General features: G+C 34.2%; 1 protein-coding gene across 1 annotated transcript in view; it reads left to right on the forward strand.

Annotated features, from left to right (window-relative positions):
* Nucleotides 1–25,266, forward strand: part of LOC147065719 (coiled-coil domain-containing protein 174) — a 375,807-nt gene that overhangs the window by 127,232 nt on the left and 223,309 nt on the right. The gene's annotated exons all lie outside the window — the stretch shown is intronic.

Consider the following 25,266-nt stretch of genomic DNA (forward strand, 5'->3'; position numbering starts at 1 on the left):
CGAGACTTTCAAGGAAAATTGGATTAAAACAGTATGAAAGTTTTATTTGGCGTTGGTTAAATGAATTAATTTGACTCGGTAGTTACCCTGAGACATCTCATGGAATTCTTGCATCTTGTTAATGTAACTGTATTAATTGTACGGTATAAGTATTATATTCTTTTAGTTCATTTGAAGATAAATGTCTACAGTACCTACATAAGACACCATTATCGCTATTAGCCAGTGGCGATGCGCCCCTGAGAGCGCTAGAGCGCTGAACACCCATCACCCACACAATTTATGCGAAAAGAAAATATATTTTTTAAATATTTAATTTATTAAAAATGTTCTGATCTATTACCATCGTCATTAATAATTCATTTATACAAAAACAAACTCTAATATGTGTTTTTAACCGGCTATTTTAATTATATACAATGATCATGGGAGCGCATTCCCAGAGCGCTCAAGTAATGCTTTGTAATGAGAATGACTGCAACGGCAGTAATGTTCGTCTGATCATTTTTAGCATTCAAATTATTGTATTCTAACAATTTATTAATTATCATAAATCTTTTCCAACAAATGATTTTAATTTGGTGACCAAAACGTATGGCTTTTTAGATAAAAATAAACTCAAAAATGAATTATCTGTTATTTACAGCTTGAATATTTTTATAATGCTGATTGGTGCCTTAGCATTATTAAACATTTTAATAGAAAAAAATCTTATTGACACATGACGGAAACGGTTCTACTATATTATATTAAACTTGATTTGCACTATTCCGATGACATCAGTGGAAAGTGTAAGATGTTTTTTCACACTCAAGCGGATCGGAAAGTGTTTTAGCAGAAACACCATCACGCAACCAAGATTGAACGCATTATGTGTGCTCAGTATCGAAAAAAGAATGAAACAAGAGATTCCTGAGTTCAACAAACGTGTGATTGAAAAAATTGTTTCGATGAAAAACAGAAAAATGGATTTCTCATATAAATGAACAAAAACATACTTAAAAAAAAAGTGAACACCCAGTAAAATAACTCACGGGTCGCCACTGCTATTAGCTATAGTTTAAATTTAATATAGCGATACAGGCATTCACATACTTTGAATGGGGGGAGGGGGGCTATTAATATGAAGATATGGTAAGCAAGGTAATACTTATTCCTGAAGTCTATTCATGGTAAATGTGAATGAATGTGTCAGTACGCCTGCTACAATATATATTTGATTTGAAGAAAACAATACACTTTTAGGAAATATATCAGAAATTCAACATATTCTGGCCAATGTGCTTTATATATTTAGCAACCTGCACCATACCTAATTACTATAAAATTAACTAATAGTTACGTAACTGCCCATTTATTATATGCACAATGCCACTATCGGCGGGTATCAATGGTGTCTCGCTCTAAAAGTTAACACACCCAAGAGAGGTGCTGTTACAACATTGTACTTTTTGACAGTTCAGACGCTTATTGTAATAATTATAATACCTCAATACATAAACATGATAAACTACCCTTAATAGCCACCGATAGCAGCCTTGTGTATAGAATAGATGCGCTAGAGTGTTTATCAGTTTTAGTTAATATTGATGATCGGTTTTTGTGGTTTGAATCTAGGTACCTATCAATAATAGGTACTTACCTTAATTCAAAGCCGGTGTAGGGATTTCAACAAATTTTACCCTTAACGTACTTGGTCTTGCTAATAGTTTTAAAATTAAACTATTCAGTTTTTTTATGAACTTAACAGTTTTTTAGCATTACGAATATTATAAACGAAAAAGCACGCGCGGGAAAGTAACAATATATTATGTTATATAAACAATAACCTGACCAATATGTTTTAGATCGTTGTAATTGTGTATGGAAGATATACGTTATTGTCAATAAAATGAACAATCGAGAGCCACCCTCTTAAGGGGGGACATGCTCAGCGTAGGTCAAATTGAGCTTTTGTTTTATTTTCAAAGCATGATCCTGGACATATCTTAAACGTTGTAGATAATCTATTTATATGATTTTGAAGCCTTATTATCCTTTATATTTATTTTAAACATTTGATGACTGCATAAAGTATTTTTATTACATAAACTAGTATTCTTTTAAACCTCTCGCTCTAATGTTTCAGAATATAGTCATATTTCAGTACATAGCTGTGCAGTGGTGTTAAGATTTTTTACATTTATTAATTTTTAAACGCATTTATAAAACCATCAGTATAATTTATATCGACATTATTATAGTGAAATATATACGATAAAAAATTATATTGATAATCTCTGTGATCCCAAATTTGACAAGAATTGGGCACTTTATTATTCAAAAATGGGCAAGATTAACACATTTGAAGATAATTCTAAAGATACTCATTATAAGCTATGTCTTTGACGATTCAAGTGTGATAAACATCCTACGAATAATGATTGCTTTATAATAATTATTGACCTAAGAATAAGGTAGTGTTTTTTTGAAATAGGCCATTTCTTTTGGCATTCCCCAGTGGTTAAGCTACAACATACGGCCGTAGCCATAAATTGACAAACTATAATTGAAGTAGGGAGTAAAATGATGTTAACGCGCGTGTTTGAACATGTACCGTTACAAAAAAAACGGTTAGGTAATTCCGCCCTTAAGAAAAATACTTTGACCGGTAATTTATATTCATTGAATTTTGTTTGTGAATTTTTACTTAATTTTGACTACTGATACTGTAATTTTGTTTCTTTATTAGATTTCAACATACTTTGTAGATCGAAAAGTGTGCGATACATTATATTACGCATGGATGTACAGTTTTGAAAGACTCAGTGTGTATAGGCAAGCCTGATGCTTTGAAAGTGCACTTATTTGCATTGTGAATGATTCCCGGGTATAACAAAGGGGAGGAAAAGTAAAAAAAAATGCGGCTAGAAAATAGAATTATTATCCGGCAGGGCTTTCTCGCGCGAAAGCCTTTGGCTTGTGAAAACACTCCGAGCTTTTGTTTCCGTATTTCGATGCTCTTTTGTAACGTCGAAACAATAACCTTTTCGTCGAATGCACATATCCGAACATACGTTACGTTGTATGGTATATGATACACATATGCGCAAGCTCTCCTTTGAGCGCATTGTTCAAAATCTTTTCAGATGAATTGAAAATATTAAAAAGTTTTTCTTTATTTTAGACAAGATTGGAATGTAAAATTGTTTTTATGGAAATTATCTTACATTCCTTCGTCTTAACATATAAATAATTTATTATTCTTTGGTTTAATAATGGTCGTGTGGTGAAACAAATATTTCATCGATTGATATAATATTATATTGTAAATAAAATAATCTACGCCTATTTCCAAGCCTCGGTTTCATTTAATTTATTATATATACGTACTTCTCTCTCTATGATTACTCTATGGCTAGAATCTCCTTAAGGCTATAATTCAGCTGGGGCATGGTCTAAAACGATCGTGACTACGCGACGCGAAGATTATCCAAACGACGCGTGCAGAACAAAACATAATTTGTCATAAAAAGTCAACATGCGTCCATTTAATGTTATGTTTATTGTTCTATTAGTAATAATAATAATATATTCATTGACATGTTTTCTTTTTCAAGTAAATGGGTAACGTTTTTTAGTCATCTTTACACGATTTAAGAATTAATTCCCCCGTCGCCATCACAAAACAAATTGACGTGTTCACAGCTCGACTTTCGCTCTCCGATTGCCAGCGAGTCCGAAATTTCGTCGCACCTATAGTTGAAAATTATTTGACGTTTCACTGAAGTATGCTCTTAATAAAAGTAAGTACACAGTACAGACCTTTGCTAATTAATACTATTTTCTATTGAAAAATCTACTATTCAAACTTAGTACTGGATTAGTAGGTTCTTATTCCGTGAAAGCCATTTTGACGTTCGCCATTAAATGATATTATTTTACTGCTTTGTTCACGGCCGTAATATGGAATCTATCAAGTACGAAATTGCCTATCAAAAACGTGAAGTCGTATATGAAATTATAATCATTTTTCATTTTCTTATAAGTATATATTATATGTTACTTACTTACATCATCTTTGAAAATCGAGATAATTCTCGAGATTAATTCATGGATAGGTAGGTACTCACTGAAGATAGAAGCATATCGTAATTATATACTTACATATTCTTTTCTACTACTAATAATATTTGACCTAGATAGGTTTTTTTGTCATTCATTATTTTCTCGATATAATATGTAGATAATACAAGGTTTTGGAGGCATATTAATAATATGTAATAAATAAATTAGTTCGTTATTAGATTATCGTTAGAAAATAGTCGTATTATCCAGTGGTAGAATTATACCTTAGTATATGTAGTATTCTTCCTAATAGATTAATCTAGAATCAAATAAAAGGCGACTAGGAGTTGAATCGGTGAGATAATTAAATTTAGTAGAAGTACGTAACGACGAAAGACCGAGAACCGAGAAGAGCGGATACAGGAAGGGAAGACTTTCATTGCCATGTACATTCTCTAAACTCAAGGGTACTATAGACAGGCCGGGGTACTGAATTACGAGCTACGATGGTAGTGCTAGTTATTGATTACTTTCGAATGCAATGAGGTAATCTGTTTGCAGTACATGAAGATTTTTGATCGTATATTTTATTCAAATGCATTAATGTAATACTTACCATGTATTTTAATATTAAGCAATCATCATTTTATCATATTGCATTCAAAGTGTCAGTAATAACTAGGCACTACGATTGAAATTTAAAATTTCGTGTCAGAAGCTAAAAAAAGTGCCTGACTAAATTTGATAAAATGTAAAACATGGACGCACGCTTCTCACATCTCAGACTTTTCATACAGTTCTTACATTCTTAATTAGCGTGCATTTTGTTGTGTATAAGTGTTACTTGAGAAAAGCTTTTTAGAACTGCCACAAGATGTCGCAAGATGTTACAGCATTTCTCGTGAACTGGACGTGGTTCATGAATGACTGCTCTAGAGCCCCCACTTCAACGGCATGTCGACAGTCCTTGTGAAAATGTCATTATTTAGTTGCCACGTTTCGAAATTTAATATTCAAAATATGTTGAATATTATTCGCAAAAAACTCTTTTCGATAAGGTTTATTAGCATAAATATGATGGGTAATATAATTACATAGACAATTAACACACAATGACACCAATTAAATGAGTAAAATAAAATAAAATAACGATGAAAAGTGTATAATTAATATAGGTCCTACATAATATAATATATTATAAGAATTTATAATATTTATATAACTCAAAATGTGCTTGGCGTTCCTTTAGTATAAAATATCTCCTCCATTTTTCTATGCACTTCGACAGTAGGTACTAAAAAACGGACTAAATTACATTTTTGGATTTATATGCTTATTCGCTATCTCAGGTACTCAGTTGAGAGGCACTCACCTGCTTTCTTAGCCACAGTCCGCTAGACGAACGAAAAAATAATTATTTTTCAAATTGAACGGATTGATGTGTACCTATCGATTTTATTTTTACTGTTTAATCTAATTTTTATTCTAGAATGCATATCGGTAATTTATATTTAATAATAAACAAAAATCTAAATTGAGCATGTATAGGATCGCATTTACGTGTCATAACTAGATGAAAAACTGCTATAACCATGCGTATTTTAAAATTAATAAAACGTTTTGTAAGTACACTTTTGGCAGTAATAAAGGTGGGGGAGATAAAGTCGTTGTTGCTTGGTTGTTTGGAGGAGAGAGCAGTTTATTTATCGTTCCAAGAATACAATAAATACAGTACTAAAATTTGCAGCATAAGATTATAATCGCGGGTAATGATGTACTGGTGAGATCGATATCAAGAGATTGATTATATTAACGAATTGAGAGACTTGATTCGAGTGGAATGACGGTTGACTATGTCGAGTGAAAAACTCGTGTGTCGAGTGACGGACTCGATGAGTAAGTGAGGATTCATGAATTGGCCTTCCAATTAAACTGATGCAGTACATATATTACGAGAGATCTTGTCGCAATTAACAAATCATAACAAACCTTACTGATCTAGTTATGATTGAAGAAATGCTGACTATCGTTAACGCTCTATTTTTTTGTTTTGACAACAAAACATATATATTAAAGTGTGTCACTCTTTTTGAATTTTATGATTGCTACAAACTTTCCCCTTTTAAATGGATATTTGTTCCAGTGATAGAGAACATGCTTATACATTTTAGCTTACCCATATATGGTGTAACAGACGTATCTGTTATTTAAACAAATATTATAGATATATACGTTTAATAAATTTGTTTCAAGCCATTGAATAAGTATTTGTACGCACACTCTAATATACATTCATATGTGTACAGACACACACAGTATCCGGCGCCCAAAAAAATAATCCCTTGGTGTCGACAATAATAATCCGAATTGAATGCTGTTTTCATCAAATATTTTTTTACAAGTAAACATTGACAAAAGCATTGTTGTATTTTATTTGTAAAAAAATCTGTGTACATATTTTGTTATCGATAAAATTCATGCCTGGGACATTGTTTCCATGTCGTCGAAGGTATTTTTTATGCGTTTTTTTTACACCCGTAGAAAGAATTAAAAATCTGCTGCCTGAAGATTTTTTTTATTCAGTAGTCTGTTATTAATTGATTTTCACGTCTGTTATTCTACCTTCACAATAAGGCAGTGTTCAAAGGACATAATCGACGACCCTTTCCGAATTGTTTTTCTTTTACAATTTTACTGAAAGTAAATATTATATTGTGACAATAAGATTTTTTTTTAGATTTATAATTCATACACAAATATTTGGAAGAAATATTTTCTTCTGTACCAAATATTGATAATATTATAATAATTATGATTTTTATAAATCGAGTGCTTAAAGTCAGACAACGTTATCTACAAAAAAGTGTTTTTTTTTTTGAGATAACGTTATTTTACATTTACGGCTACATGATAGTCAAACAATGTTATGTCAATCTTTTCTAATTTCTTATTAAATCGTCAGTAAAGTTTAACGCTAACTGCATAAATTACCCTTGTGTTCATATTTTTTAAAAACTATCCCTATACATTTTAACATCATCACAAGCAAGATAAATGTACAATACACAATAAATTATAAAATATTAACATTAGGTTTTAAATAAACATTTCCCTTGTTGAGTTACAAGAATCTAAAATAACGAATTTGGCTCTTCTGTAAAGTTGCACTTTTGTAGATAGTGTTGTTTGACACTAAGCCCTCGAAATGTGGTTGAAATTTCAACAATAATTTGTAAAGACTGTATTTACTGGATCTTTACGAGTCATGACTAGGGATTCCAATCCCAGGATCCCGAATCCCGGGATCCCAAACTATTTTCAATACCTATAAATCCCGGACTTGGTAAACATAATTCCGAAAGTTTCGGGATTGATTTTTTTATCAATTTTTATGGAAAATAAAATAAAAACGAAAATATAATAGAAAAATACTTTTAATAACATATAAATACATTATATTATCTTTTCATAAATAAATAAAACTGTTTTACTTTCACATTATTATTTATATAACAATATTATTTACTCCATTAAACCTACATATTTCCAAGAATGAACTTATTTTCTTCTTTCGACCATGTCCGATCCTAATAGGATCATATGGGCCTCCACAGGGTATATTGACAGATTTTGTTTTTTACGAGAAATGGTTGTCAGCCACTTGGGCTATAACGCTGTTGGTCCCAGCTTCGAATCTTGGGTCTGGCAAGTACATATAGATTGAACTTACACAATATTAACAATAAAAATCTTAAATAGTATAAATTATACTAGATTTATTTTTGACCGATTTTGTCAACGTTATTTGTATATATAAAATTTTTGTATTAACTATTGAAAAAAAGCCGATCCCGGGACCAGTCCCGGGGTCGTCAAATTGTAATCCCGAAATCCCGGGATCAAGATTTTGGCTCGGGATTGGATTCCATAGTCATGACTGTATTGCATAATAGCCAAGTTACCTTGTTATCCCCCATCATAATAGTTTAAAAATACTTTTTAATACGGTAAAATATCACACTTTAAATGTGAATGAATTATCAATCATCACATTTTCACTAACTTAACCAGTCTCTGTTTGTTTATTGTTATACATTACACTTTTTAATTAGAAATTTAATTAGTATGTTGAATGCGAGCTTTTATCTTATACACTGGCAACTGACCGTGTTTGTTTGTTGATATTAGGGAATCCAATCCCGAGCCAAAATTCTGATCCCGGGATTTCGGGATTACAATTTGACAATCCCGGATTGGGATTTTTCCGGGATTCCGGGATTTTTTTCCATTGTTAATATAAAATTTTTATATTTACAAATAACATTGATAAAATCGGTCAAAAATAAATCTAGTATAATTTATACTATTTAAGACATTTATTGTTAATATTGTATACGTTAAATCTTGGAAATACACAAGTTTAATGGAGTAAATAATATTGTAATATAAATAATAATGTGAATTTAATATGAGATTGCTATTTCTGATAGTAAAGACATAATGAATAGATCAGCGAGATTTAAAATAGTAAAGCAAATAATCATGGCGTACTTATGGCCTTTCCGCTTCATAAATCTAATTAGTCAGCCAAATATGAAACTGCCGTAAAACGTATGATATCATGGTGGAATTACTTTGTTAAAAGTGCGAAGCATTGTTTTTTTACCAATCTTTCTCATTTTTAATAATCTATGTGAAAAAATAAAATGAATCGGCAACCTACACATCAAACTTCATTCAAACTCAGTTTATTTCTAATGTAGTTATTTTGTATTAAAAGTATTTTTTCTGTTATATTTTCCATAAAAAATGATAAAAAAATCAATCCCGAAATCCCGGGATTATGTTTATCAATCCCGGGATTCATAGGTATCGAAAATAGCTCGGGATCCCGGGATTGGATTCCCTAGTTGATATATTGTATCGAGTACCATAATGTACTCGATTTGATAATATTAGGTGGTGATAGCAATTTACCAACTGTTTATTCCTTTGTAGATATTAACGTAAAATACTGGTAGCATTTTCAGAACCTATTTCGAACAATCACAATAGCAACGCGGAGTTGTCACATAAAAGTGTTAAGTTTTTTGTTATCAAGCTACATACAGGAAGCACGTTTTCCGCGCCGAATTCGCGCGCTCTGCCACTAGAATGGACTAGGTACTGAAAAATAATAACCCGGCCGCGTACAAAAATATGTAATAAATACGTATATGTATAATAATATGTTATCATGATGTATTATACGTGTGGCACACATATTATGTAAATGCAAACCAATACATAAAAAATATATTTTATATAATTTAATATAATTTTAATATTTTAATGCATTCATAAAACTAGAGAAGCAATCTAAAGTGGTGTTTTTGCTCGTATAGTGATCGGTTATAAGGTAGGTATAATACACGCAGTTGTTCAAGGCCAAGACTAAAAACACTGCCGTTAGATATGATTTTACACATTAAATTCGGACATGAACATCGCAAAAGTAAAATTACACAATAAGAAAGAGTCAGACTTAATGATATTTTAAAACACGATAACTGCACGATAGACAGCATCATGAAACATTACACCCTTCCTGCAATTATTTATTTATTTAATTTTTTTAAAACATGTTGTGGACATTACAAATTATAAGCTTAAGACGTTCACAACATGACATGTAACATTATTATAAAGAGGAAAGAAAAAGAAAAGTAATAAATGACAATATAAAAGTACAACATATTATAAACATACAAAAGCAGTGAACATACGATTATACATCTATAGAAGTTCAAAGAAGTACACCGTTTGCTAAGGAGAATTATAAAATAGCGGCCACCCAAACTCACTCTCACGCAAGTGGAATATATCAACACCTTTAAGCAATTTGGTTGAACATAGTTATCGCCCTCCCAATTGGCACCTTGGGAGAATAAACAAGTGATGCTCACTATTTCTAAGATAGTTATCAGGGCAATGCAATACGTTGTTGTATCTCAACATTCGCAAATGGTGCTATATCCTTGTAATAAAGCAACAGAATATCATCGTTTAGGTTATAAATTGAAAATACGAGAAATTTTCGTCTCTTTTTTTACAAGTTTTCCAGTTGTATATTATTATTATAACTCGAAATAATGTACTAGACCGTGACTGCCGGGGTAAATTTTTTTACCTGAAAATTTTAATGAATGCCCAAGTAATAATGCTGTAGGCACAGCCAAAGTACAATAGAAAGACAGTTTAATTTAATTTAATAAGTTAAAGTACACGATGTGGGAGCACGTAAATGTCTTCTGAAAATATTGACCCGATTAAACGTAATTTCATGAGTTTCCGGGAAAATGATAATAATATGTATGTCATAACTTAAGAAATTTATGTCACAGAATAATAAAAACTCCCATATAATATTAAATACTTTCCCTTTTAATAGATAATATATATATTTATATATATTAATTTAAAGGCTGTACTGAAATTTACGTTTGAATTTATGAAATATTTAAATTAAATTACATTTAAATTCTAATGGATTTCTTCTTCTTCTTAATGTGCCATCCCCTAACGGAGGTCGGCCACCATCAAGGCGATCTTATCTATGTCGTCTGCTACCCGGAACAGTTCAGTGGAGCTGCACTCGTACCGATCACGGAGGTTCTTAAGCCATGAAATGCGGCGCCGTCCTCTGCTACGCTTCCCATTGATCTTTCCTTGAATGACAAGTTGGGGAATGCTGTATTTTTGTCCTCAAATAATGTGGCCGAGGTACTGTAGTTTCCTGGTTTTGATACTACGTAGAACTTCTCGGTCCCTCCCCATTCGATTGAGAACTTCAACATTTATCACCCGGTCAGTCCACGGAATTTTGAGGATGCGCCTATACAGCCACATCTCGAAAGCTTCAATTCTCCGTGACATCTCTTTTCAGTTCTAGACCATGTGAGTCGATTTTTGCGATGGTGTTTTCGCCTTTTGGCATCTTAAGTTTGGCACCTTGTACTCACCAAAAGGTAAATACACGCCGACAATGAATACAATTAATTCTAACTTATATAATAAATTAATACAATAAAGTAGGTATAAACTTTATCACCTACATATTAAGTCAAGGACCACAATAAAAATATGTCTACACAAGTGTTTGTAAAAAACCCCCATCACTAATAATACAATCAATAAGCGTATACAACGTCAAGACCCTAGTAATAAATCCCGGAGAAAGGCGAAACCCGGGTCGCAAAAATCGACTCAAATTGAATAGTACAAAATTTAAATCCGTTAGAATTTAAATTCCATCAAGTACCTTCGGTCGATAGTATTAATATTATAAATTCTATTTATTTCGCATTTATAATAGACATAACAAATTACAAATTCAAAGTAATGTGTACAAAAGAAAGTACACGAAAGCACACCAAGTGACCTAAGTAGACTGTATCTAAAAAACATAAAACGACGTCTAACTAAACTCACTCTCACGTAAGTGAAATATATCAAAATCCGAAGCGATTTAATAATGTAAGTCATCAATCAAATCTTTTTCGTCTGAAGAAACTAGTCGTGACCATTATGATAATTACTTACTAAAAAACTAAATCCAGATATAAAATGACAGTCATTTAGAATGTAAATACCGGTTTTGGCGAATATGACAATTTATACGTCTTCGTCGAGATTTTCTATTTGTTTTATGAATGATAAGAATAGCTAAAATATGAAGTAGATATTTACTCAAATATAATATATTATATATCTTAATATGTAAGATAGCTTGACATCACATAACAGGCAAGGTTAAGCGAGGAAGAAACGTTCTGCTCTAAAAGCAGTTTTAATACATAGTATGAGACAATATTATTGTCTTTCATCTGTTCACTTAGTCTGCCTTAGTAATTCTATTGAAGACTTTCAGTATAATTTTTCAGCTTATGGAGATAAACCAAAATATTAAAGATGGCTCTGTGTTTGACTTTATTATGACTTTAATGAGTTAGCTACCCTTAATTTTGTTTGATGCCCGTAAAGAAACGAAAGGCAGTGAAATATGTATGCTAAAACATTCTAGCTTAGGAACTATTAAATTATTTATTTTCCCCCGTTTTCCGTCGACTAAACTTCACAGCAAAGCAGGATGTATGAGGAGGTAGACAGAAACTGCGAGCAAGTTTGTTTATCGAATTACGTGGAACGGGTGCACACCGTTTCGGATTGTCTGCAGTCATTATATTAGATATCTTCTCGTATGCTCTGCTCTCCTGGTACTCGAATTTAGATGTTTATACCTCTTATCGTTTTCTGAAACTCAACGTCTCGTCGACTTAATTGAAAAACGTGAAATACTTCAAAACAAATGAAAGCCTTTTGTCTAGTCGACGTAGACTAAACATTAATTATTTTATGTCATTTTATTTAAATAAATATAATTTTAGTTGGTACTTGCTGTGGAAACTTTATAGTAGTAAAATCGTAGAAAAAAGTTTGTCCAAATGGCATTCATCTTTCACTATTAATTTGGGTAAGTGTTCTTTTCCACTAAGCTTTAAAAAAATCTAAAAAATATGCTCACTGACGTGTTCCAAATTCCGCTAAAGAAAGACTACCAAAAGTGTCAATAAATTATCTAATTTAAATCAATCATTTTAAATAGTAATTGGTAATGTTATAGTAAGAATTTAACGTTGAATCTTGATTGAGTATTGAATGAAACATATTATAGGTAGGTGGTACTCATTATTTTTTATAATTGAGATTTAAATCACCAACCAAATTAGCGATCCCGGGATTACTTCATTATATTTTTTAAATACCGGGATTGGATAAAATAAAAATAATATAATCTTATTTATTGCAATAAAGTTGACTTTATCGATGATTCTAATAAATATTTTTCTTTTTTATGTAAAATCTACTGAATATTATTGATTTTACCATTTAGTAGCGAAAGCAACTTGATGATTGTAAGGTTTCCCGAAAAAACTTTTGACTGAAGCAAACGTAGGTATTTACCTTTTCTTGTTTGGCGATACGCGGCTTTTTTACATAATAAAAAATCTAATAATGTATATTTTGTATGATTTCGCATTCGTCAGCATTCATTAATCATTAACATCAAGGTTGCTAAACCAAAGGGGCGTTTTAGTTCACAAACTAGCTCAGCGTTCCAAAACTGCATCAGCAAGAGCTATTCTATTACGAAGTTAGGCTAGGTTAGGTTTTTTATTTTTCTTTAGTAGAGTAATTAGTAGCAAATTAATAAAATTCTTTTTTTTTTTTTTTTGTGATTTTACCGAGGCTTTGACTGCGACTCGCTGTCATATCGCCTCTTCTCTTCTAGAAGGGGATACGTCGATCAGGTCCTCACTCCTATTCTGTTAAATAACTTTACAATTTTGCCTAGCTCTTCCGTCTTACCCACCGCCAGGACACCCTTCAATTCGTCGACATTCTCATAGATATCTGCAATTCGCAGCTGTACTCTGTGAACTTCATATTTGGGGCATTGCAGTGCTATATGTACAATGTCCTCTAAAACATGACATTCATCGCAGAGCTGCGATTCGCTTCTTCCCATGAGGACATCAAATCTTTTGCCCATGGTGTGCCCTGTTCTTAGCCTCAGTATTAACTTAAGCTCATTCCTCGTCAAAGAAGACTCTACAAACCAGGGCACCTCTCGTGGTGTTGGTAGAATCGACTTACTCCATTTCCCCTTTTCTAATGATGCCCTATGGTGAAAATCTATCCACATACTATGGCACATTTTCTTTATAGCCTCATTCCAGTCCAGGTTTTCTGGTATCCACTGATGTGGTACCCCTGAATGGCCGGCTACCTTTGCCAGCTCATCTGCCCTTTCATTTCCCTCAATGCCCATGTGCGATGGGATCCATTGAAGGCATAGATCTCCTCCTCTATTTTTCTTGGCGTCGATCTGGTCAAGGATGTGGTATGCTATGGTTTTACTGTTATGTGAGCGAGTTGCTGCGGCAAGATGTTGTAAAGCGCTTTTGGAGTCTGTTAAAATGACAGCGGATTGCGCCGAGAAATCATCGCTTAAAGTGTATTTAATTGCTTCGTTTATCGCGATGAGTTCCGCAGTCATTATTGGTATTGCTGGGTTTAGCTTCCAGCTCTTGTTTATACCTACTTCTGGTATCACAAGAGCTGCTCCTGCTCTATTCTGATCTTTGGATCCATCTGTATAAAGGTGGCTCCATCCTGCGTACCTCTCTGTCAGCATTTTTTCGACACGCTCTCTTCCTTTATCGGATACTATGCTCCGTTTTGGTTTGTCTATTCCTTTGACCTCTAGTTGGATAACAGAGCTGAGGTCGTAGGTACCAACTGGCCTCCTCAGCGAATACATACCTAGGCATTTTGTATTTAATACCTCCCAACTTTCTGTGGCTTTTAGGATTCCTACCAGTAGAGGGAGCTTTCTTTTCTCATAGTATGTATTGCTTTCAACAAGCTCGTATATGAGTTTCACCTTTGCCAATATGGGGTTATCTATTATAGATTTCCACTTCATCCATGTCTTGGTAGCCAGTGCCCATCTCCTGACATTCAGTGGAGGTACGCTGAGTTCCGCTTGGAGCACGTGAATGGGTGTTGTCCTGATAAATCCTCCACATATTCTTAATGCTTTGGACTGGATGCGGTCTAGCCTCACCGAATTAGTTTCGGCAGCGGAGTGGTAAAACATGCTCCCGTAATCTAATCGGCTTCTAATGAGTGCCGTGTATAACCTTCTCATATGAATGGGGTGTACGCCCCACCCACCTCCCGCCAGTACTTTGAGTATGTTCAGAGGTTGTGTCAGGCTATTCGCGCAATGACTAATATGATGCTTCCACGTTAGTCTATAGTCCAGGTTCATACCTAAAAATTTATAAGTGTCTACTCTTTCTATTATAGTGCCGTCGATTTTTAAGTTAAGCTGGTTTTGTCTCTTGCCTCTGGCAAAAAGAACCACCTTAGTTTTGCTGGGAGCTACTTTGAGGCCTCGCGTTTCCAATAATAATTTCATTTCGTCAAGACTCTTCTGCATTAACCTTTGACATTCATCTACTCTTTTTCCCGAACAAAAAAGTGCGAAATCATCTGCATATTGTACAATGTTGACCCTCGTCATTAACTTTAATATGTCAGTTGTAAGAATGTTGAATAGTAATGGGGATAAGGGGTCTCCTTGCGGAAGGCCTCTTGAGCATACCGTACTCTTCTTTTCATTATTAATGCACATGGTGATTTTTCTTTCATTTAAATACTGCTTAAGATATTTAGTGATCTTCCCACCGATTCCCCATTCATTCAACACCCTTGACACTTCTTTCACATGCACATTATTATACACATCCTGGATGTCCAGGAATGTTGTCAGGGTTACTTCGTTTTTGACCTGTGCTGCATTGATGTCTAGTACTAGGTTGCCTATGTTCTCCAGAGTTTGCCTTCTGAATCCCGTAGTATTGTGATGAAATAGTTGTTTTTTCTCTGCAAACCATTCGATTCTTCTTGCAATCATCTGGTTGAACGTTTTGCACATGCATGATATGAGTGCAATTGGTCTGACTGACGACACTAGGGTAGGGTCTCGCCCTGGTTTTAAGATTGGGATAATCATCATTTCCTTCCATTGCCTAGGGACTTTGCCGGTTTCCATGATTAAGTTGAATATCTCCACTAGTTTATTTTTTCCGATCTCTGGCAGCTGAGCGATCATGGAATATGAAACTTCGTCCATGCCGGGGGCAGTGTCTTTATTTTTGGTTACTGATCTTAGTTCCGCCACTGTAAGAATTTCATTCATTGTATCATTAGGATTATATGTTTCCTGTTCTGCGATTTCTTCCTTCGTTTCGTCACTTTTACTTGCTAGTTGTTGAAGGAGGAGTGACGCCATGCTTTCATCCAGTTGATTTTTGAATTTGTTTCCCGATTTGCCCTTCATCCAACTCATTTTTCTCCACATTTCTGAGTAGGAAGTTTCCGAGTTGACGGAGTCACAAAATGTTTTCCAACTTTCTCTTTTGGCTTTTAGGATTACTTTTCGAGTCGTGGCTTGCTTTTTCTTTAGTTCTAGGTAGTTTTCTGTGGAACTGATTTTTTTGAAGCGAGTATAGGCAAGCCTTCTCTCAGCGATTGCCTTTGATACTTCGGAGTTCCACCATGGTTTTGGTCTAAAGTTTGGGTGACTGCATACTTTGAGTCTCGGAATGCTTGAATTTGCCCCATTATTCAATATTGCCTCCAATTTATCATACTCTACTTGTGCATCTCTGGTAGGTTCTGTAAGTCTGTCTATGTCATTTGAGATTATTTCTCGATATTGTTCCCAGTTTGCTTTAGGGTAATTTCTTCTTGGGATGATTTCTGTTTGGCATTGATTTTCCACAAACTCGATGATAATGGGTAAGTGGTCACTGCCCATCGTATCGGAGTCTATTTTCCAATCGGTTTCCAGTACCAGCTCGTTGGAGATAAATGTTATATCCGGTGCCGCTCCTCTCTGATTTGGAGGGGCGACCCTGGTACTTTGTCCATTGTTAATCGCTACTAAGTCAGAGTCAAGGCATACGTCAGCGACATCCTCTCCTCTTGCGTCTCGAAGTATATGATCCCACATTGGGTGGTGTGCATTGAAATCCCCACCCATAATTGATCCCTCTCCCATTTGATCGAAGAGCCTGCTCCATGCGTTTTTCCGAATGGTAACATTGGGTTTACAATATATTGCTGTCACTGTTTTTAGTTTTTGTGTCCCTCTGATTTCGACTTGACATGCCTCCAGTTCAGTTGGAAGGCCTTGTAGGGTCTTTTCTTTAGACGCCAGTGTTTTATGCACCAGAATCGCTATTCCTCCGTAACCATCCCCTCTGTCTTTTCTATACATCGTGTAATCATTGAATTTCAGATAGTCTAATTCAGACCTCAGCCAAGTCTCTGAGATTAATGCTATTGAAATTTTTTGTCTTATTAAGTAGAGTTCTATATCATCCTTTTTTTGCTTCATACTTCTGGCATTCCATTGTAAAATCCTAATTTGTTTTTTACTATCCATTTTGCTCCAGAACCTCTCCTAGAATTTCCTTTAAGTGTCCTTCTTTGAATTGTTTGCATACCCAGTCCACTGCTTTAATTATTAGTTGTTTAATGATCTGCTGCCAGTCTCCCCCTTTCAGCAAGACTTTCATAATTTCTCCCATCGCGTTAACCTCTGTCTTCCCCTTTGAATTTTTCTTATTTTTTGTAGGCTTTACGCTACTACCTGTAGCTATTATTGTTGAGCCTGAAGCTTCTACCACCGCTTCTTCTTTCTTTTTGATTTCCTTAGTTTTTTGAATTGTTTCGCTTTCATCTCTTCCTACGATTTTTTTTTGTTTTAATATGTCAGCATAGCTATTATTTAACATATTTTTTTTTGCTTCCTTGAAAGGTATGTTCATTTTTTTCATTGCTTCTTTGCAATTCTTTTCCTCTTGCCACTTTGGGCATTTTTGGCTGTTTGCCGCGTGGTTACCTTTGCAATTGATGCACGTAATTTCCTCATTTTTTTCGCAGGTTTTGTGGTTTTCACCACACTTAGGGCACGTTTCTACTGTACGTCCGCAATTGTTCGCGATATGCCCATATCGCCAGCATTTGTAGCATTGCATAACCCTGAATACATACGGTTCTACAGCAAAAGAGACTCCATATATGTAAATTGTTCTCGGCAATATTTTCTCCCTAAATTTAATACTGACTGACGAGGTCTTTGTCAGCTCTCCTGTATCACCTTTTCTTGTCAACCTCTTAAGGTTGATTACTTTTGCATCACTTTTGATTTCCATTTGCAGTTCTTGGAGGTCCATATCAATATCGACTTTTCTTATTACTCCATAAGAGCAGGAGTCATTCTCTTTGGTCACAAAACCGAGATCTTTGAGTTCTCCAGCTTGTTTCACTTTATCTGCTTCTTTTTCGTCTTCTACTTGGATGTACGTCTTTAAATTTTTATTGTAAATTTTCTGTACTTTTACTCCTGCCTTATGCAGCATCTGCGCTATTTTTAACTTTAATGGAATTTTACTTCCCGTCGCTATCATGACGATGTTTTGGTTTCCCTTTGGAGTGACCCCAGAGTCTCTTCTGGGTTTTTTTCCAGAGGTCACCGTCTGCCATTCTTCTTCTTTTTCTCCAACCACTTCCTCTTCATCATCGTTTCTTTTCTTCTTCGATTTTTTGGTTTCATTCACTTCCATTGTGGTGTTTTCCATTTTATTGTTTTTGCCGTTCACGCGGTCTTGGAATTCGCGCAACAGTGTGAACAAAAAACAGTGTGGACAACCCCTCGCTTCACAGCGTTTGACGCACTCCCCGCACAAAGTGCACTATCCGTGCAACAATAAATATTTTTCACTTTTTCTCGAGCACTGGCACTGATTGTCAAAATCACATGGGACCTCACATGTTGAGTTTATTGTCAAATTCATTTACAAACAATATTATTTTTGTTGTATCCCGTATTTATAACCGTTCGCGAGTAACCAGGCGAATAGCGACACGAATACGCAAGCGAAGTTGTACAACCTCACTCCACCGCTGTTGGCTTCCGACTCTACTAATGATTTTATAAATGCGTTTAAAAATTAATAAAAACGTAAAAAATCTTTACACCACTGCACATTCATGTACTGAAATATGACTATATTCTAAAACATTAGAGCGAGAGGTTTAAAAGAATACTATTTTATGTAATAAAGTAGGGAGTAAGATCATGTTAACGCGCGTGTTTGAACATGTGCATAAAATTCTTTAATTAATTGAGTTAGCATGTTTGAATTGAATTTTACAAAAATGATAATATACTTAGTATAATATGTATGATTTTGTTTCTTCTTAAGCGTAGAGGTATTAAATAAAAAGAGGGGCAAAGGAATCGGCTTTGTCATACAACTGAATGAAGCAGGTCAACAATAGCCGACAACTTACGAGAAATAGCAACGCGATAAAAAAAATCTGGGCATCACGGAGAATTTACTTTGGTCATTATAACGTACCCATAAAATATAATGTTAACGTGGAAATTTGGCCGTAACTTGATTACCAGCCCGCCGCACCATATTTTTTTCCATACCAGCCTGCTTTACCATACTTTCATATAACCTGCCGCCCCTAGTTCTTAAGTATTGGATTCTCTTTCTCTCTCATTCCAGTAACCATTTGGAAATATGTATTATTAACTTTATTTCAAATAAAATGTATGTATGTAATATTTAAGTAAGTAAGTACTTACACCATTTTGGTGTAACAAATTCGATGTATTATTGTACTTTGGTACAATTATTGAATAAAAATAAATGAACGACAGTCATTTTCTTTAAATCCTGCGATTAAAAATTATTTTTGTGATTGCAATCTAAAGTTATAAAGGTTATGGCTTATTCGAGAACTATAGAATATTTAATAAACGCGACATAAGTTAATATTGATTCATGTGAAACACAAAGGAAACGACACATACCCCATGGGGGTGGCGTACCCATGTTTCATTGTAGAATAATAATAGTGATTATATTTCATTTTCAAATCATCGTGAGCTTTCGGGCTCATTGGCATCGTTCGATTCAGCACACAAATTGATGCTCGTTCATTTGCGAATCGATTTCGCAATTTCTAAATGTCTTCAGGCATGATTATGGTGGGTGTATTGCGAGATATGTATATTCGCCCCTGTTTCATGCTGCTAACCTGATACTTTGCCGACTACAACTTCACTGTCTCGCTCCACTCATATTACGTATGTATGTGCGGAAATCAAAATGAATAATTGAGCCGGCTGGCAACAAATTTGATTTGGCTTAGAGCTGCGCTACCGTGCTCTCCCATACGCTGCTGAAAACGTGTGGACTATACACAATTATTTTACATTAACATTGTTTTCAAGAATAATTAAACCTGTAATAAAACCTTTAAGTATTCACTTTAATGCTGTTAACTGTTTATTATTAGCGAAAAGTCATTACATTTAATTAAAATAAAACTCATAATAAAACACAAACTTAATAATTAGTATTACATTATAATGTAATGTATTTTATATTAAATATCCTTAACATTATACCCACGATATAACGTAGTGGGTCCCAGGTTCAAATCCTGGGTCTGGCAAATACACATATTGTTTTTCAATTTGTGTTTGTCACAGTCAGAGTATGTACCTAATAATTTGGGCAAATGAAATGGCTAACAGCAGGGAACTCAGAAATAATGGGAACTGAAATACCCAACGGGTAAGGCGATAGCAGGTAACCGTCTCGAGTAAGGAAGAATCCGGGTTAAACTTACACACGTGTCAAGAATCCGTTGTACGTCTAATACTGAAAACTGCTCTCGGTTTCTGCATTTACGCTCATTTAATGTTGGTGTATTACACGCACTATTGCACGTGCATAATGCGTGCTTCATTTTCGTAGGACACTCACACATTCAAAAACCCTGCTTCAACGTGCGGCGTATTGAATATAGCCAATCGGTATTCTATTTATTATCTGTTCTTTGGCTAACATCCATTTCTCGTTAAAACAAATCTGTTAATACAAACCTTCACTCTGTGGATGTCCATATTATGATCTTATAAGGATCGGACATGGTCAAAAAAAATATACCCCGTTTATACGTGCATGGATTTACTGCTGACAGTACGTATTATCGCGGCCATAACAAAAAATTCACGTGTCAACACGTATTATCGTGCAAATTGCGAGATTGCATGCATGAATCAAAAACAGTTCAGAGGCTTCTGAATTTTCACGCGACAATTGGACCGTGCAATATCTGCGCCTGCGTAGTAGAACGATTGTAGCGAACCTGTAAAACCCGGTAAAAAAACAAACTACACCGCGTAGAGACTCATTTTGAGGTTAGCCGATTTTTACGACCTGTCAAATAGTACGAAGTAATGATAAAATCGTGTCTCGCTTACTCTTCGCCGGTTCAGCAGTTCGCCACTATTGTTCTACTGTGCAGACGCAGATCGAAAAAATCCCTACTGTCGCATGAAAATTCAGAAGCTTCCAAACTTTTTTAATTCATGCATGCAAGCTTGCAACTGCAGGATAATACATGTTTACCCATACATTTGTCTTGTTATGGGCGCGATAATACAGTAAATCCATCCACGTGTAAAATATAAGTCAGAGATCCGGTTTAATATTTACTGATAACTGTGGTGTAATATAAATTGAAATATTATATCAATTTTGTCCTTAAGCTGAGCATATGTACATAATAATAGTAACGGTTATTATCCGTTCGCTTTAATAATTCGGTTATTAGATATAACTATGCTTGCAAGACACGTTGGAAAAATGTGTAGATTTTGCAAAAGCGGGATTCGAGCCAGCGACCAACGTCAGCAAAGACGGACACTATGCTACTACTCCATCGATTGTAGTAAATAGGTAAATAATGGTTTAATGAGCAGTCTAATTTTTGTATTTGTACCTAAATTAGATAGTTTATAATCTGAGGCAAAATTAAATTAATATTTAACGCCATTTTTATAACAGTTATTAACGTAACTTGCATGTATAGATTGTAAATTGATTAACTAGTAAGTGACGGGTTTATGAATTCCTGGAAAGGCTTAAATTTGACTGGAAACATGTATGACACCAGCAAAGGCCAGCTTAATATCTGGAAATATTCATTCTTGGAATCTATTATTATATCATTCTAGTCCAGGGATCGGCAAACTCTTAGACCAAAGGAGCCAAATATGAGTGGCACAACAATTAAAAAAATTAGGTTTATTTTTATAAATATGGTTTATTTAAATGAATTAATAACATTTTACAATTGTTTATTTATTAAGTAAAGAAGTTTTCCTGATTAAAACTAATGTAAATAGATGTTTTTATTGTTGAAATTATAAATATAATTTTTATAGAATATGAATTACAATTTTCACGCATTCCTTAAAACTAATGTGAGCAATAAATGACCTTCCTTGAATTTCTTTGGAGAGTTTCTGTATGTTTGGTATGTAAGTTAGTAGTTTTTAATTTCAGGAGCGACTCCAAATTCTCATCGGTTATTTGGCTTCTCTAAATGCTATTTATATTGTTCATGTTTGAAAATGATTGTTCACATACATATTATATAGACTCGAATATGAGTACAGAAAGCTATTCCATGTATTAAAATCGTAGTATCTACCTTATGTAGATCTTTTAAAGCGCTCCACTAACTTGTGTTGTGAAATTCAATTGCATTTTTCTCTCTCCATTAACCCTCAATTTTGGTGGCAAGACCTACAAATTTGGAGCTCCATTACTCTTTGCTTGTTCACCAATCCACCAATAAAATTGTATTTCAAAAGTGCTCGTGTCAATATCAAATGGAGAAAAATTTTATTTGTCGACTTTTGCAATGGGCGGATTTAAAACAACAATAATCATACCTTTTTGCATCAACCATCACGGAAGAAAAATTAGGCTCGAGATAATGTCATTATATAATATAATAAGTGTACAAATAATGACTAAAAATAAAAATTCTAAATTTTGCGATAGTTTTTCTAAAAATTGTGAATTGGGAATTTGACAAAGAGCCGCATGCGGCTCGCGAGCCACGGTTTGCCGACCCCTGTTCTAGTCTATTCCACTATTAACGTCCACATGACATACGTATGACATTATAATCTAATAAAACACTTACACATAGTAATATGATATGACTTTTTCAGTAGAAAAATCAAGTCTTATAATAAGACATCTACAATACAAACTAATATAAAACAAATTGAAATAGTATGCACGATAGCATTAACAAAGTTATTGTCATTGGATGAGAAAATAAAGCGTGAATCAAATTGAGGTGCATGTCGCCTACTGTCACACTGTCGCGGCGACAAATTTAGTCTATAATTTCATCATTTTTCAGAATATTTTGAACGATCACCATCTCTGTCAATTCATTGAAGAATGACACTGATGAAGAGTGCCAATGTATTAGTAATTTGAATTATTATTAATACATGCTAATTTCAATTCACTTTAACAGTTTCTATGTGTGCATACGTTCAAATAATTACTTGCGACATGACATCCATAGATAATATTTTAAACAGAACCCAACCTGCAGACCATAAATAATAGACAAAATTCTTATAGACAATACATAGTGCCAACCGCTAAAAACAAAAAAAAAACGTGATTTTGACATGACAGTCGAAACGTGTGCCTACACGTTTCGATGTAGAAGATGATAAAAACGTTCATTGAGTCATGCAGGTGTCGACGCTGTGCAGTTCAACGTGAGGTGACCTCATTATTGGTCTGATGATTTCGGCAGATTTTGTCAACTGACAATGTTAGTTTACAGGTTCAAAATGTGCTACACACTTTTTCCCGTAGCCGCAGCTTACTGTGACGTCACGTGATAGTCAGCGACATGCACCATACTATAATTCGCGCTTAATACGCATTGTTTTGACGTCAATCGTGATTTTGTGTAACAATATTTAAGTGATTTATTTATTTATTAATATTCGTTTCGATTAGGAACATTTTGAAACAATTTAATCAGCAATTTATGACGCTCATGAAGTCTAGTAATACGCCCAGTACATAAAAAGCCCACAAATCGTCAAGCGAAAAAAATGTTAACAAATTTCGTAACGTAATACTTCATACACACACAAAAAAGCCCTAACATAAAAAGCGAGGCAAAGAAAAAACTCTTTTCCATAAATTTTCTGCTCGTTTTTGAAAACGGCGAATCTCGTAAAGTGATATTTTCCAAAACACGTCGCTTATTTGCCTCGTTAATGTGAAAAATGAAAACGTACACAGTATTTTGAAATTTTCAATGTTTTCAAAGAAAAATGATTTCGTCGAACGTTTCGACTTTGAATAAGATATAATGGCATACATTTAGTAAAGTGAGTATTTATAATAACTATAATGTACCTATTGCATTCTGAGAAATTTAATAACGGAGCTTATTCATGGTGGTTGGGTAATGATAATATATTTTATTACTAAACATTCAGTCTAACACGACATCAATAATATTACAGGAAATTTAGGAATGAGACACATCTTAGTGATTTTCATATGCTATAAATATAATACCTAACAACAATTAATCAACATATAAGTATATTTATAATCATTTTAACCGCCAATAGCGTGCGTAGACGCGATCATTAAGCACTACTACAGGTGCGGACTGCATTTCCCATACTGCTTAGTGCTTGTATGGTCAGTTAGAGGCTAGAGCAATGCTACTCAACCTTTTTTTTCTTCGGGCCAAATGCATATATTTGTAAAGTAACGCGGGACGCATCACTACTGGTGTGACGAAAAAAATCACGAAACTTTTTAACAAAACATTTTTGAGATTTAAAAAATTATGCGTGTTTTTTAAATTAATCGTGTGCAATAGCAGAATAGCAACACTCTTATACCAGATCTGATGTGGACCATAATGTCAATCCTCTTCGGGTGTCACTATCTGTGCGTCAAAGTCGAAACGATTCTCAAGATATACGAAATTCCTGATAATAAATATGTTTCGGGCCGCACATTATAGCTTAAAGGGCCGCATGTGGCCCGCGGGCCGCAGGTTGAGTATCGCTGGGCTAGAGGATAGAGGCATGCGACTCGTTGCAGTGTTGTAAATCTACGTCTAGTCCTTGCGTCTGAATACTGATTTTACTCTATCTACTACCTTACTGTGCCTCGTCGCTTCATTCATGCAGTTCGAAACCGTTATAGAAAATAGAATAAAACAAAATACATCATCTACATATACAATATATTGTTTCAATTGTGTGGATTAACCTAATATAACTTTAATTAATAATTTCGCCGTATTTTTATTTTTAATTACTTATTTTTACACATAGATGCCATATTGTTTTGATTAATTAGTGTTAATGTCTATGGACTGTATGGCATACCAATTGAAATGATGCATAATTGAAAAACATAAATTTTTGTAATTATTATGATCGGTTGTGTTCGCTTAGTTAGACAGAATATATTGTAAACTGATCAATCGACATTTACCTGTAAGCGATGGTGCCCACAGAACGCGTCGAGCGGGCGAAGTCGGCGTATTCATAACCATAATCACACGTCTCTCGCCGCGCATTACCCTTCACCTATGTAATAAGCGGCCCAAGCAGCACAAAACAATTATTTTTACAGCGTCTCTCATAACAAAGCA

Source organism: Rhyacophila brunnea, unplaced genomic scaffold (genome assembly GCF_057557595.1).
Source record: "Rhyacophila brunnea isolate RB1 unplaced genomic scaffold, BYU_Rbru_1.0 scaffold_6, whole genome shotgun sequence".
NCBI lineage: Eukaryota > Metazoa > Arthropoda > Insecta > Trichoptera > Rhyacophilidae > Rhyacophila > Rhyacophila brunnea.